The sequence below is a fragment of the Equus przewalskii genome, chromosome X, assembly GCF_037783145.1.
Source record: "Equus przewalskii isolate Varuska chromosome X, EquPr2, whole genome shotgun sequence".
In the NCBI taxonomy this organism is placed as follows: Eukaryota; Metazoa; Chordata; class Mammalia; order Perissodactyla; family Equidae; genus Equus; species Equus przewalskii.
Window position 1 is genome coordinate 68796175 of NC_091863.1, and position 14196 is coordinate 68810370.

Sequence of the window (14196 nt, forward strand, 5' to 3'; positions counted from 1 at the left end):
TTTCACTGCACAGTCTTACTGTACTGTTTCACAGTAAAATTTTACTCCACGAAAATTAGAGGAGCCCAAAGGAATCAGAGCAAATAGCAGTCAAATTTATGTGAATGAATGCTAGACGCCTAACTATTTTTCAGTACTGATTTAGTAACGGAGTGTCTACTGGCATAAACTTTCTATTTATTCATATTATTAAAACTGTAGTGATAGAAACAAAAGTTACTATAATGAAAAAGGAACTCAGGAATGAGGTAATTATTACTAAATATATTTAAAATATAAATACCATGTATTTTCTGATTAGTATCAGGTAAACATCTAAACTGTCTATACAGAATAGTGGTCTCAGAAAAAAAGGTCAGAACAATTACAAAAAAGGTTCTTCATATATCAGGCCAATTTTTCAAACAATTAGACCTTTTAGAAAAATTCCTTTAGCCCTTCTTTTCAGCAGAGATTTCTGTTGATGCTTTTGTTGGTAATCCATTTATGTCTGCATCCTTACAGTCTTCTTTGCCTTTATTTTTATCAGTAGATTCTTGTATAATTTTTCTAGGTTATACATGATTAACAATGGGGGAAATTATAAGGTTTGTGGATGGCTCCAGGAAATTTTTGTAGATCCAGAGCATAAATGGAATGAAGATACAGGAAATGCACACCACTGTCATAGGCTTGAGCTCCTAAACCACGACTATGAAGCTCCAATGGAAATGTTTGCACTTCCAGAGGGAGAAATGAACTGCAGCTGAGCCAGTGAGCACCACAAAAGGGAGCTGACAAAAGTGCACAGATGAGGACTCACAAGACATAATGGTGACGCCTGAGAAAGGACTTGGCACCTTTAATTCTTGATTATAATAATTTCAGTATTCTCTTTTTTTTTCTGGGTTGGTCTAACTAGAGGTCTCTCAATTTTATTCTTTTTTTCAAATAACCAACTTTTTTGTTGATTTTCTTTATTGTTTTTCTATTCTCTATTTAAATTACTGCTGCAATCTGTATTATTCTCTTTCTTCTCCTTGCTTTGTTTAAGTTTGGTCTTTTTTCTAGTTGCTTAAGGTCAAAAGTTAGGTTGCTGACTTGAGATCTTTCTTTTCTTAGCATGGGTATTTGTTGTTATAAACTTCCTTCTAAGCACTGCTTTAGGTGTATTCCATAAGTTTGGTATACTATATTTTTGTTTTAATACATCTCAAAGTATTTTCTAAGTAACCTTGTGATTTCTTCTTTGAGCTATTGGTTATTTAGGAGTATGTTGTTTAATTTTCATGCATTTGAATTTGCTATATTTCTTTCTGTTATTAAATTTTAATTTGATTTCATTGTGATTTAAGGACAGACTTCACATGAATTAGATTTTCTTAAATATATTGAGACTTATTTTACAGCTAAATACATAGTTTATCCTAGAGAATGTTCCATGTGTACTTGAGAAGATTGTGTATTCTGCTGTTATTGGGAGGAGTGTTCTAAAGATGTCTGTTAGGTGTAGTTGGTTTATAGTGATTTTCAAGTCTTCTATTTTCTTGTTCATCGTCTATCCATTATTTAAAGTGGGATAAGGAATCCTTCAACAATTACTGTTGAATTTTCTATTTCTCCCTTTACTTCTGCCCATCTTTTTCATGTGTTTGGGGCTCTGTTTTTAGATGCATATATGTTTTCAATTGTTATGTTTTCCTTATGGAGTCGTACTTTCACAATTATAAAATATCCTTCTTTGTCTCTAGCTACAATGATTGTCCAAAAGTCTATTTTGTCTGATTTTGGTATAGCTACCCCAATTCTCTTTTGGTTGCTGTTAGCATGGTGAATTATTTTTTTTCCATCCTTTTACTTTCAACTTGTTCGTGTCTTTGATATGAAAGTGAGTCTGATGTAGATAGCATATAATTTATATTTTTAAATCAATTTTATCATTCTCTGGCTTTTAATTGAAGATTTTACTCCATTTGTATTTATTTTAATGACGAATATAGTAAGATTTATGTCTGTAATTTTATTTCCTTTCTACATATTTTATGTCTGTTTTGTTTTTCAATATCTTTGTCATTGCCTTCTGTAGTATTAAATGGATATGTTTAGTGTATCATTTTAATTCCATTGTTATTTTTTATTGCATACTGTGTTATTTTTTTAATGATTACCCAATGGGTTATCATTAATGTCGGTGTCGCAATCCAATGTACACATCAGGATAGATGCAGAAAGGGCTGATGGCCACTCTGACTTTATAATAACCAGTGTTTCAATATATACATAGCTTACATCTGTTAAACATACACAGGTGTTCTGGATGAAGTAATTAGCGAATGCCCAGAATTCTTAGTGATTTCTCAAGGAGCCCTCCCTTGGCCTCGGTTTTGATATTATCATGTTATTGCTGTGCTCATATATTTTTATCTCGGAGCAGGCAAGGTCTCCTAGGCAACAGCCCCTCCTGCTCCCGATATCTCCATCTGTGTCTCCATCTGTGCCCCCAGGTGACAGCACCTGTCTTAGGTTGCCCCGCCCTGGAGGTCTTACCCGTCATTGGCTGACCGGCCTTCTCACCTCTGGATCACAGTTTGTTGGCAAGCCTTTTCCAGTGATTATTAATCCTTCCTGGGGTAGGGGCAGCTACAATTAACATCTTAATTTATAACAGTCTAACTCAGATTAATAGAAACTTAATTTCAATAAAGTATAAAAACCTTGCTCCTATACAGCTTTTCTCCCTCTCCCTTTGTGCTGTTATTGTCACAAATCAATCCTCATATTGTGTGTCTATCAATATAGGTTTATTATTATTGCCTTATATTGTTGTGTTTTAAATTGGATAGCAAAAAAAGGAGTTACAACCAAAATATATTTATACTGTTTTTTATATTTACCCATATAGTTACCTTTACTGATGCTATTTATATTTTCATGTGGATTTGAGTTATTATCCAGTGTTCTTTCATTTCAACCTAAATGACATCCTTTAGTATTTCTTGTAGGACATCTTTTCTAGCAACAAACTTTTAAAGTTTTTGTTTACATCAAGTTTTTAATTTCTTATTTCTTTTTTTCCAGCTTAATAGAGATATTATTGACATATAACATATGTAAGTTTAAGGTGTACACTGTGATAATTAGATACATGTATTTATTGCAAACGATTACCACAAAAATGTTAGTTAACGACTCCATCCTTTCACACAATTGTGATTTTTTTGTGCGTCTGGTGATAAAATTTAAAATTTACTTTTTAACAACTTTCAAATATGTAATACAGTGTAGTTAATTATAGCTGGGAGTTTGTATTCTTTGACCAACATCTCTCCATTTCCCCACCACCAGTTCCTAGCAACCATCATTCTACTCTATTTTTATGAGTTGAGCTTTTTTAGATTCCACATATAAGTGAGAACATACAATATTTGTCATTCTATGTCTGACTTATTTCACCTAGTATAATGCCCTCAAGGTCCATCCATGTTATAGCAAAAGGCAAAACTTCCTTCACTTTTATGACTGAATAATAGTCTATATATGTGTTATATATATATATGCATGCCACGTCATTTTTTTTTGCTTATAGAAACATGATTTTATTTTGCTCTTTAAAATTTTACATAAGAGGAATCATATTGTTATTCAACTTTCACTCATTAATAGGGTTAGGATTTTGTGTTTTTTTATGGTTTTATTTAATTATTTATTTTATATATACATATATTTTTCTGAAGTAACATTGGTTTATATCATTATATAAATTATAGATGTACATCATTATATTTTGATTTCTGTTAGATTACATCATGTCCATCACCCAAAGAATAATTACCATCCATCACCATTCACATGTGCCTAGTCACCTCTTTCACCCTTCTCCCTCCCCCTTTCCCCACCAATCTGATCTCTGTATATATGTGTTTTTTTGCTATTGTTGTTGTTTTTTTTGTGTGTGTGTGTGTTTTTTAAAATTTCATTTTGTAATTGTTTGTTGTAAGAACACAAAATTAAAATAAAATTTAAAAATCAAGCTCATATCCAGAAGCTTTGCTAAATTCACTCATTAATAGTCATCTGTATATTCTTTGGGATTTTCTATGTACACAATCCTGTCATCTGTGGATAATGGTATTTGATTTCTTGTTGCCAATCATTTTACTTTTTATTTATTTGTTGTTGTTTTTATCTTCTACTTATGAGTGAGATCATATAGTATTTGACGTTCTCCCTCTGACTTATTTCACTTAGCACAATACCTCAAGGTCCATCCATGTTGTCACAAATGGTTGGATTTCATCATTTTTTATGGCTGAGTAGTATTCCATTGTGTATGTATACCACATCTTCTTTATCCATTCATCCCTTGATGGGCACTTATGTTGTTTCCAAGTCTTGACTATTGAGAATAATGCCACAATGAACATAGGAGTGCATATATCTTACACATTGGTGTTTTCATGTTCTTTGGATACTCAGCAGTAGAATAGCTGGATTCTATGGTATTTCTATTCTTAATTTTTTGAGGAATCTCCATACTGTTTTCCATACTGGCTGCACCAGTTTGCATTCCCATCAGCAGTGTATGAGAGTTCCCTTTTCTCCACAGACTGTCCAACACTTGTTATTTCTTCTCTTTTAATTATAGCCACTCTGATGGGCATGAGGTGATATCTCATTACAGTTTTGATTTGCATTTTCCTGATAGTGATGTTGAACATGTTTTCATGTGCCTATTGACCATCTGCATCTGCATATCTTCTTTGGAAAAGTGTCTGTTCAGATCTTTTGCCCATTTTTCAATTGGGTTGTTAGATTTTTTGTTGTTGAAATGTATGAGTTGTTTATATATTTTGGATATTAACCTCTGATCAGGTAGATGGTTTGCAAACTTCTTCTCCCTATTGTTAGTTTGTCTTTTCATTTTGTTGATGGTTTCCTTTGCTGTGCTGAAGCTTTTTAGTTTGATGTGGTCTCACTTGTTAATTTTTGCTTTTGTTGCTTGTGTTTTTGGTGTCATATCCAAAAAAAAATCATTGCTAAGATCGACATTAAGGAGGTTTCCGCCTAGGTTTTCTTGTAGTAGTTTTACAGTATTAGGTTTTATGTTTAAGTCTTTAATCCATTTAATTTAATTTTTGTGAGTGGTGTAAGACAGGAGTCCAATTCCATTCTTCTGTGTGTGGTTATCCAGTTCTCAACATCATTTATTGAAGGGACTATCCTTTCTCCATTTCATCTTCTTGACTCACCTGTCAAATATGAGTTTATTGGACATAAGTCAATTTTTGAACTCTCTATTCTATCCCATTGGTCTGTGTGTCTAATTTTCTGCCAGTACCATATTGTTTTGATTACTATAGTTTTGTAATAAAGATTTAAATCTAGAGTTGTGATATTGGATTCAGTGCTTGTATAGGAAGCTTTGGATAGTATGGATACTTTAAGAATATTAATTTTTTCAGTCCATGAACATATATTTCCATTTATTTGCATCTTCTTCAACTTCATTTGTCAATTTCTTAAAATTTTCAGTGTACAAATCTTTCACCTCCTTGGTTAAATTTATTTCTAAGTTTGCTTAGTTTTTAAATTCTATTATGAATGAGATTATTTTCTTTATTTATTTTTCAGGTAGTTTGTTGTTACCATGTAGAAATGCAACTGATTTTTGTATGTTGATTTTGTTGTTACTGTACAGAAATTCAACTAACTTTTGTATGTTGATTTTATATCCTGCAACTGTACTGAATTCATTGATTAATTCTAATAGCTTTTTGGTGGAGTATTTAGGATTTTCTATGTATAAGATCATATCATCTGCAAACAAACAATTTTACTACACCCTTTCTGATTTGGATGCTTCTGATTGGCTAATTGCTCTGACTAGGACTTTCCAGTACTATGTTGAATGAAAGAGGTGAGAGTGGGTACCCTTGTGTTGTTCTTGATCACAGCTAGAAAGTTTCAAATTTTCAACATTGAGTATATTTGCTGTGGGTTTGTCATATATAGCCTTTATTATGTTGAGGTAGCTTCCTTCTATACCAAATTTGTTGAGAGTTTTTATCATGAAAGGGTGTTGAATTTTGACAAATGCTTTTTTCTGCATCTATTGACATTATCATATGGTTTTTATCTCTCATTTTATTAATGTGATGTATCATGATTATTGATCATTGTATGTTGAGCCACCCTTGGCTCCCAAGGATAAATTCTGCTTAATCATGGTGTATAATCCTTTTAATGTACTGTTGAATTTGGATTACTAGTATTTTGTTGAGAATTTTTGCATCTATATTAGTCAAGGATATTGGCCTGTACTTTTCTTTTCTTGTAGTGTCCTCATCTTGCTTTTGTATCAGGCTAATGCTGGCATTGTAGAATGAGTTTGGGAGTGCTTCTTTCTCTCTGATTTTTTTCAATTCTTCTTTAAATATTTGGTATAATTCACCACTGAAACCAATCATGTCCAGGATTTTCTTTGTTGGATGTTCTTTGATCACTGATATAATCTCTTCACTCATCATTGGTCTATTCAGATTTTATATTTCTTCATGATTCAGTCTTTTCCCAACACCATTTATTGAAGAGATTTTCCTTTCTCCATTGTATGTTCTTGGCTCCTTTGTCAAAGATTAACTGTACATAGATGTGTGGTTTTATTTCTGGGCTTTCAATTTTGTACCCTGAAACTTTACTCTAGTAGTTGATTATTTCTAATAGTTTTCTGGTGGATTCTTTAGGGTTTTCTATATATAGAATCATGTCATCTGCAAATAGTGAAAATTTTACTTCTTCCTTTCCAATTTGGATTCCTTTTGTTTCTTTTTCTTACTTAATTGCTCTGGCCAACACCTCCAGTACTATGTTGAATAGGAGTGGTGAAAGTGGGCACCCTTGTCTCGTTCCTGTCCTCAGAGGAATGGCTTTCAGTTTTTCATTGTTAAGTATGATGTTGGCTGTGGGTTTATCATATGTGGCCTTTATTAAGTTGAGGTAGTTTCCTTCTATACCTATTTTATTGACAGTTTTTTATCATAAATGGATGTTGGATCTTGTTAAATGCTTTGTTTGCATCTATTGAGATGATCATGTGATCCTTATTCCTCATTTTGTTAATGTGGTGTATCACATTGATTGATTTGTGGATGTTGAATCATCTCTACATCCCTGGAAAAAAATCCCACTTGATTATGTTGTATGATCCTTTTAATGTATTTCTATATTTGGTTTGCCAATATTTTGTTGAGGATTTTTGCATCTAAGTTAATCAGTGATATTGGCCTGTAGTTCTCCTTCTTTGTGTTGTCCTTGGCTGGTTTTGGTATCAGGGTAATGTTGGCCTCATAGAATCTGCTTGATTTTTTTTAATGCTCTATTTCTTTGTTGAACTTCTCATTTTGTTGATGCATTGTTTTCTTAATTTCATTTAGTTGTCTAACTGTGTTTTCTTGTAGTTCACTGATTTTCTTTAACAGAATTATTCTGATTTCTTTGCCAGGCAGTTCAGAGATCTTCATTTATTTAAGGTCAGTCATTGGAATTTTATTAGTTTCCTTTGGCCGTTTTATGTTTCCTGGATTATTCATAACCTTTGTGGCTTTGTGTTGGTGTCCACACATTTAAGATGTAGGCACTTCTTCCAGTCTCTACAAACTGGCTTTGGCAGGTAAAGCCCTTCCCCAGTCATGCCATCCAGATATTCTGGTGGTGTCTGTGGGCAGGTTTGCTATTGGAATCTTTGGGCTGCCTGGTGCTAAGGAGGATTGAAAGCCTCAGACAGTGATACTGAGTTTTGCTGGGACTCTGGGGTCACAGGCACCTCCATGGAGCCTGAGATTGTGGATGTTGAAAGGGAGGCTGAGGCTTCAGGAGTCACCCAGAGTTATGGGGGCTGACAAGTGTTGGGATGTGCCAGGAGCCTGGGTTTGATGGAGCCCTCTGGCAACCTCCCAGAGATTCAGGGCCAGTTGGCTCTGGGATGAGCTGGTATTGTGGGTTCACAGAGCACACTGGGAGCCTAGAGCCATAGGAGTTAGTCCATGCCAGGGTGGGCAGGATGCCTGGGGCCACTGGAACCACCTGGGGCCATCGAACTTCGCGGGCATTGGAATGGATTGGAGGTTTGGGTTCATGGGGGCCCTCTAGGAGCCTGGAGCTGAGAAAAGTTTCCGAAGCTATGGGGGCCACCTGTAGCTACAGGGGCTGGCTGGCACCTGGATGGGCCAGGAGCCTTGGTTTGCAGAGGGCTTCTATGAACCTGCATATGATTAAGCTATCTTTAGCCATGGAAGCTGCATGGGGCCACTGGACCTGGTGGGTACCAGGTACGTGGGTTCCCAGGAGCTCCACAGGAGGCTGGTGCTGCACAAACTGCTGGAGCCATGGGAGTTGGCAGGCACCAAGGTGAGATGGGGGCTTGGGCTCATGGGATCCTGCTGAAAGCCTAGTGCTTTGGAAGCTGACTAAGGCTGCTGTAGCCAGTAGGCACCAAGATAAACCAGAGGCCAGAGTTTGAGGGAGCCTACCAGGAACCTGATATCACAAGGGCTACCTGGAGCTGTTGGAGCTGTGTGGGGCACTGGCACTGACAAGGTGTCAGGGTGCATGTGTGCCTGGGTTCCTGGGAGACTGCAGGGATCACTGCTGTGGAAGCTGCCTGAAGCTATAGGAGATTTCTAGGACCACTGGAGTAGGCTGGTGCTGTGGTGAGACCGTTGCTTGATTCACAGGAGCTTACCAGAGGCCTAGTGTCATGGGAGTTGCCTGGGGTCACTATAGCCAGCAGAAGCCTGGCTGAAGCAGGGGAAGTTGCCTTGGGCTTGCAAGTTGCCTCATTCATTGGAGCTGGAGATTGGGGGTGAGGGGTGAGCCTGGGTTAGCAGGAACCTACAGGGAGCCATCTAGGGCTGCAGGAATTGGCCTTGTGCTGAAGTACACTGACTCTGGGTCCTCAGTGAAGTTGGTCACTTACTTTCCTCTCCTTCTCCCACAGGGAAAGTTTCTCTCTCTATACTGGGCTGCCTAGGCTTGGGGGAGAGGTAGTGGGGGCCTCGGATCTTGGAAACTCACTGGAAGCCTGGGGTCATGGGAACCCCCCTGGGGTTTCTGGAGTCAACAGGCACAGGGTTGTCACAGGGGCCTTGTTCCAGGAGACTGCAGGGAACTATGCCATAGAAGCTGCCTGGAGATGTGGAAAGTGCTTGGGGCTGCTGGAGTAGTCAGGCACTGGGATGAGCAGGCTTCTTGATTCATGGAAGCCTGCTGGGAAATTGGTGCCAAGGATGCCACCTGGGGCTGCTAGATCTGCCTTGGGTGATTAGAGTAGGTGGGTATGAAGGTGAAGGGTCAGGAAGGTCTAGAGTGGAGAGGCACTGGGGGGAGCTGGTTTATTGATTCATGGGAACCTTCTAGGGGCCTGGTGTCATGGAAACCCACAGAGAATACTGTTGTGGAAACTGCCTGGGGCCATGTGAGCTGCCTGGATTGCTGGAGTAGACAGGCACAGGTTGAGCTGGAGTCTGGGTTCACAGAAGTCCATTGGGAACTTGGTGCCAAGGATGTCATTTGGGGCCACTGGAACCACCAGGGGTCACTGAAGCTGGCAGGAACTAGGGTGAGGAGTTGGGGGGCAGCCTGGGTTTGCAGGATCCTGCAAGGAGTCACTTAAGGCTGTATGAGTCAGCCTGGTGCTGGGGCAGGCTGGATCTGGGGTCCACAGTGAAGTCAAATACTCACATTGCTCTTCTCCTGCAAGGAACTTCTCTCTCTATGCTGGGCTGCCTGGGCTTGAGGGAGGGGTAATGAGGTACCTTTCCTATCCTCTCTAATGCATCCTTTCTTATTTCTGTGCTTCATCCAGGTGCTGTAATCCCTCACCCCTTACTGCAATCCTTGGTATCTGTGAAGGTATTTTCATGCATAGATAGTTGTTCAAACAGATGTTTCTAGGGGGGACAAGTGGTAAAATTTCCTATGCCACCATTTTGCCCTTCTCTTTTATTTTTGAAAAATAGTTTTGCTGGATATAGAACTCTTGGTTGACAGTTTTTTTCCCCTTCAGCACTGTTAATATATCGTCCAAGTGCCTTCTGGCCTCCACGGTTTCTAATGATAAATCAGCCCTTTGATCTTATAGAAGATAGGATAGATGATGAGTCAACTCTCTCTTGTTGCTTTCAGAATTTTCCTTGTCTTTCCAAAGTTTGATTATGGTGAATCAGAGCTGGGATCTCTTTGAGTTTATTTTACTGGAATTCATTGAACATCTTGGATGTGTATATTAATGTTTTTTTCATCCAAATTGGGGAGGTTTTTGCCATTATTTCTTCAAATATTCTTTCTTCTCCTTTCTCTCTCTCCTCTTTTTGAACTCCAATCATGTGTATATCAGTATGCTGGATGGTGTTACACAGGTCTCCTAGGCTCTGTTTATTTATTTATTTTTCATTTTATTTCTTTCCATCAGATAGGATATCTCAACTGGCCTATCTTTGATCTCACAGATTCTTTCTTCCCCTTGCTCAAATATACTGCTGAGATCCTTCACAAATTTTTAATTTCAATTATTGTATGTTGGAACTCTCAAATTTCTACTCAGTTCTTTTAAAAAACTTCTTTTTATTAATATTCTCTGTTGACACATTGTTCTCCTACTTACTTTTATTTCTTCAGACATGGTTTCTTTTAGTTTTTTGAACATGTTTAAGACAGCTGATTAAAGGCTTTGTCTCTTTCTTTAGTAAGTTGAATATCTGTGCTTCCTCAGGGACTATTTCTATTGATTGCTTTTTTCTTGTTTATAGGCCATACTTTTTTATTTGTTTCATCTGTAGTATTGTTTTTACTGAAAATCAGGCTTTTAAATTAATATAATATGACCACTCTGGAAATCCCATTCTCTCCTCACCACAGGGTCTGTTATTCTGGTCGATTTTGTGGTCGTTATTTGTTTGTTTGTTTGGAGAATTTTCTGAACTAATAATGTAACCCTATATTCTTTGCCATGTGTAGTCACTTAAGTCTCTCTTCAATTAGTTTAGTGGTCACCTAATGATTTAACAGAGATTTTCTTAAATGTCTCTAACTAATATATCTCCTAGTCTTTGTTAAAGGATCTGAGTTCATTTTGGGACACACTTTGAACACTCTGCCAGGCAATTTACCACTGTGCCTTAGCCTTCATTTCCTGCTAGCTCAAAGCCTCAGAGTTAGCTACCAATGAGACTTGGTGCCTACTTAGGTCTTTCCTGAGCATCCTGAATAGCCCCAGGCAAGTAGATTTCTAAAAATATTTCTAAGCTTTTCAAAACTCGATATGTACCTCTCATTCTTCAGCTTTTCATTTTAAGGAGTTTGGCTAGCCAATTGTTTGCCTCAACCTTTAATCAGCATCTGTTACTTACAACATTTAACAATTGTTTTTGACATGCTCCCAGAGAAGAGACTATTTATACTTAATGAGTTCTGAGTCAGGTCAAATAAAGACAGTTTTGCAAGTGAGTTCTTTCACGGTCATCCAGCCATTTCAAATAATAATTTTCTGGAAATGGGGCTCTGCAGGAGTTCCAACTCCATTCTAACCCCTTCAATGGCTGCCAGGCTACTGGTTTTCACAGTGTCTATGGGCTGTTGGTATTCAAGGGTACCCTGTAGCTGGCAAGGGAGTGATGAGATCAGGGCAAGTTAACTTGCCCCAAACCTCATAGTTCTTACCAAGATTCAGCTGTTTTTCTTGAACATGTGCTTCCTGGATAACTGTAAGCCTTTGCTTAATTACCAGAGTAATAAGTAAATTTATTCTGACAATTTTTGCCATTATTCTCATTGTTTTTATAGAAGAGTGGATTTTCAGAGATCTCCACTCTGCCTTTTTTGCTGATGCTTTTTGTTACCTCAAATTTTTCCTTTTAATTTTCCTATTTTGAATCAAAAACATAAGCCCTCACAATTGTGATGCCAAAAAAGATAATTCTTAAAAGTGACTTTTACTAGGGCTGGCCCCGTGGCCGAGTGGTTAAGTTCGCGCGCTCCACTGCAGGCGGCCCAGTGTTTCGTTGGTTCGAATCCTGGGCGCGGACATGGCACTGCTCATCGGACCATGCTGAGGCAGCGTCCCACATGCCACAACTAGAAGAACCCACAACGAAAAATACACAACTATGTACTGGGGGGCTTTGGGGAGAAAAAGGAAAAAATAAAATCTTTAAAAAAAAAAAGTGACTTTTACTAAAAAGCTTACTGTAAGAATGAGTCTTTTCTTTGAGAATGCAACTTTTTTCGAGGAGTAACAAAGATACTGTATAGTAAAAATATCATAGTCAAATGGAAACATAAGCATATTTTCATACATGTCAGGGGAACCCCATTGACTTTTAGTCCTGTTGAGTTTACAGTTATATACTACCAGGATGAAAAGTTTAACCTAATAAAATTAGATTTTCCATCAATAAAGGATTGTTTTGTTGTGACTTGATTACTCCTTGCCTGAATTAAGTTACATTACACAGAAGACCCCTATTTATTAGATTCAAGAATAAAGAAAAAATATGACACCTAAATAAAATTTCATATGACAAACATTTGTCATTTATTGTTTCATCAACATTTGAGTAACTGGCATCAAACCAAAAAAGGGAGAGTTGAATTGATGGACATGACAGGTACAAAGCATTCTCTCTCTTGTAAATGAGACTAAAAGGAACTTAAATGCAATGTACAATATTAGAAGCACGAATTATGATAGTTTTAGATTTTTTGAAAAGCAATGGATATCAAGATATTGCTAGTTTTCTGGCACTAGTGACTTCTACAATTTCAAGTTCTCAAAATACTTATCAGAGTAATTAGCTACTATGTGCCGATAATGCAGGCTCTGTATTTGGATGACTCATCTCCTGTTCTAATTGTTCTTGTTAATTTCCTACTTATCATCCTGTTTTCTTCGCTGATTATTTCCCATGTGACCCATTTCTTTCTCATCACACATGCCCTAGGTCCTAAGGCCCAGTTAATATAACTTAACTTTGAGCTTGTCTCCACATAAGAGTTAATATAATGATCTTATTTAGTATCCAGAGCAGGCAACGTCAGATATTTTCCATTTGTCTCTGTAGCACTGGAGTGAGAAGGAATTTGTACGAAACTTCTTGCTTAACAGTGGTTCTGTGTATGATAGGTATGTGGCAGGGTATGTTAAAAAGACATACGTAGGTGAGAAATCTATGGTAACTGCTTCATTGAGATAGGTTCCCAGCTCTCAGGAGAGAAGGGCTAAGGAAATTGGCTTTATTTTCACCCTTCTCTAGAAGTCCTTTTACCTACTATAATCTGGTTTCAGGTAGTAGGTGACCTGGAATATCACACAAATTTTATCAAGACATAGAGAAGTTAAATTGTATTTTTTAGGGATACATATTCTGTGGAGAATGTTTTTGCACTTTTGATAGAAGTATTACCTAAACCATTCTTCACCCAGGAAAAAGTATTAAAAATACAGAGAATGGCTATGCAGTAAAATCTCTCTAATTTGCACCATCATGAAAATATAAACAATTATTTAAGTAATGAATTTATTAATTTCAAATGCATATCAACTTGGCTAATAGTGTTGCAAATTTCAGGTTCTCAAGATATTTGCCTTAATGAAATGTTTATTACAATTATCATATCAGATATTTGTGAGTACTTTAGTCCTTCTAAAATACTATACATTTAAAATAGCTAATGCTTGTCTTAAATGCATTCAGCAAACTTCATTTGACACTTATTTATCACATAGAATGTGCTAGTTGCCATATTGGTTACTGGAAATGGAGTTAAATAAAAATTATCCTTACTCTGTAAGCACTCATAATCTACTGTGGAAGACTTGAAAAATAGAAAGTAAAGGGTGCTACTGAAGCTTAGAAGAAAGACATATAACTCAGAGAAGACATCTAACCCAGACAAATACATAGAGTTGCCTGCTCTGGAAAATAAATAAGATCATTATATTAACACCTATATAGAGATAAGCTCAAAGTTAAGTGATATTCTAAGAAGAGAGAACAATATGTGCAAAGGCCCAGAGGTCTAATAGAACATGGCACACTCAGCAAGTACAAGTAGTCCAGTATGGTTGGAGCATAGGTGGAGGAAGGAGTGATGGCAAAAGATGGACACAGGGTGCATGTGGGGCAGTGGTGGAGAATGAGTCCAGCCAGGTTGGTAGGATCT

General features: G+C 37.1%; 1 pseudogene; it reads right to left on the reverse strand.

Annotated features, from left to right (window-relative positions):
- Positions 1-431: 431 nt before the first annotated feature.
- LOC103566382 (UPF0729 protein C18orf32 homolog pseudogene) lies at positions 432-668 on the reverse strand (annotated as a pseudogene).
- Positions 669-14196: the final 13528 nt, after the last annotated feature.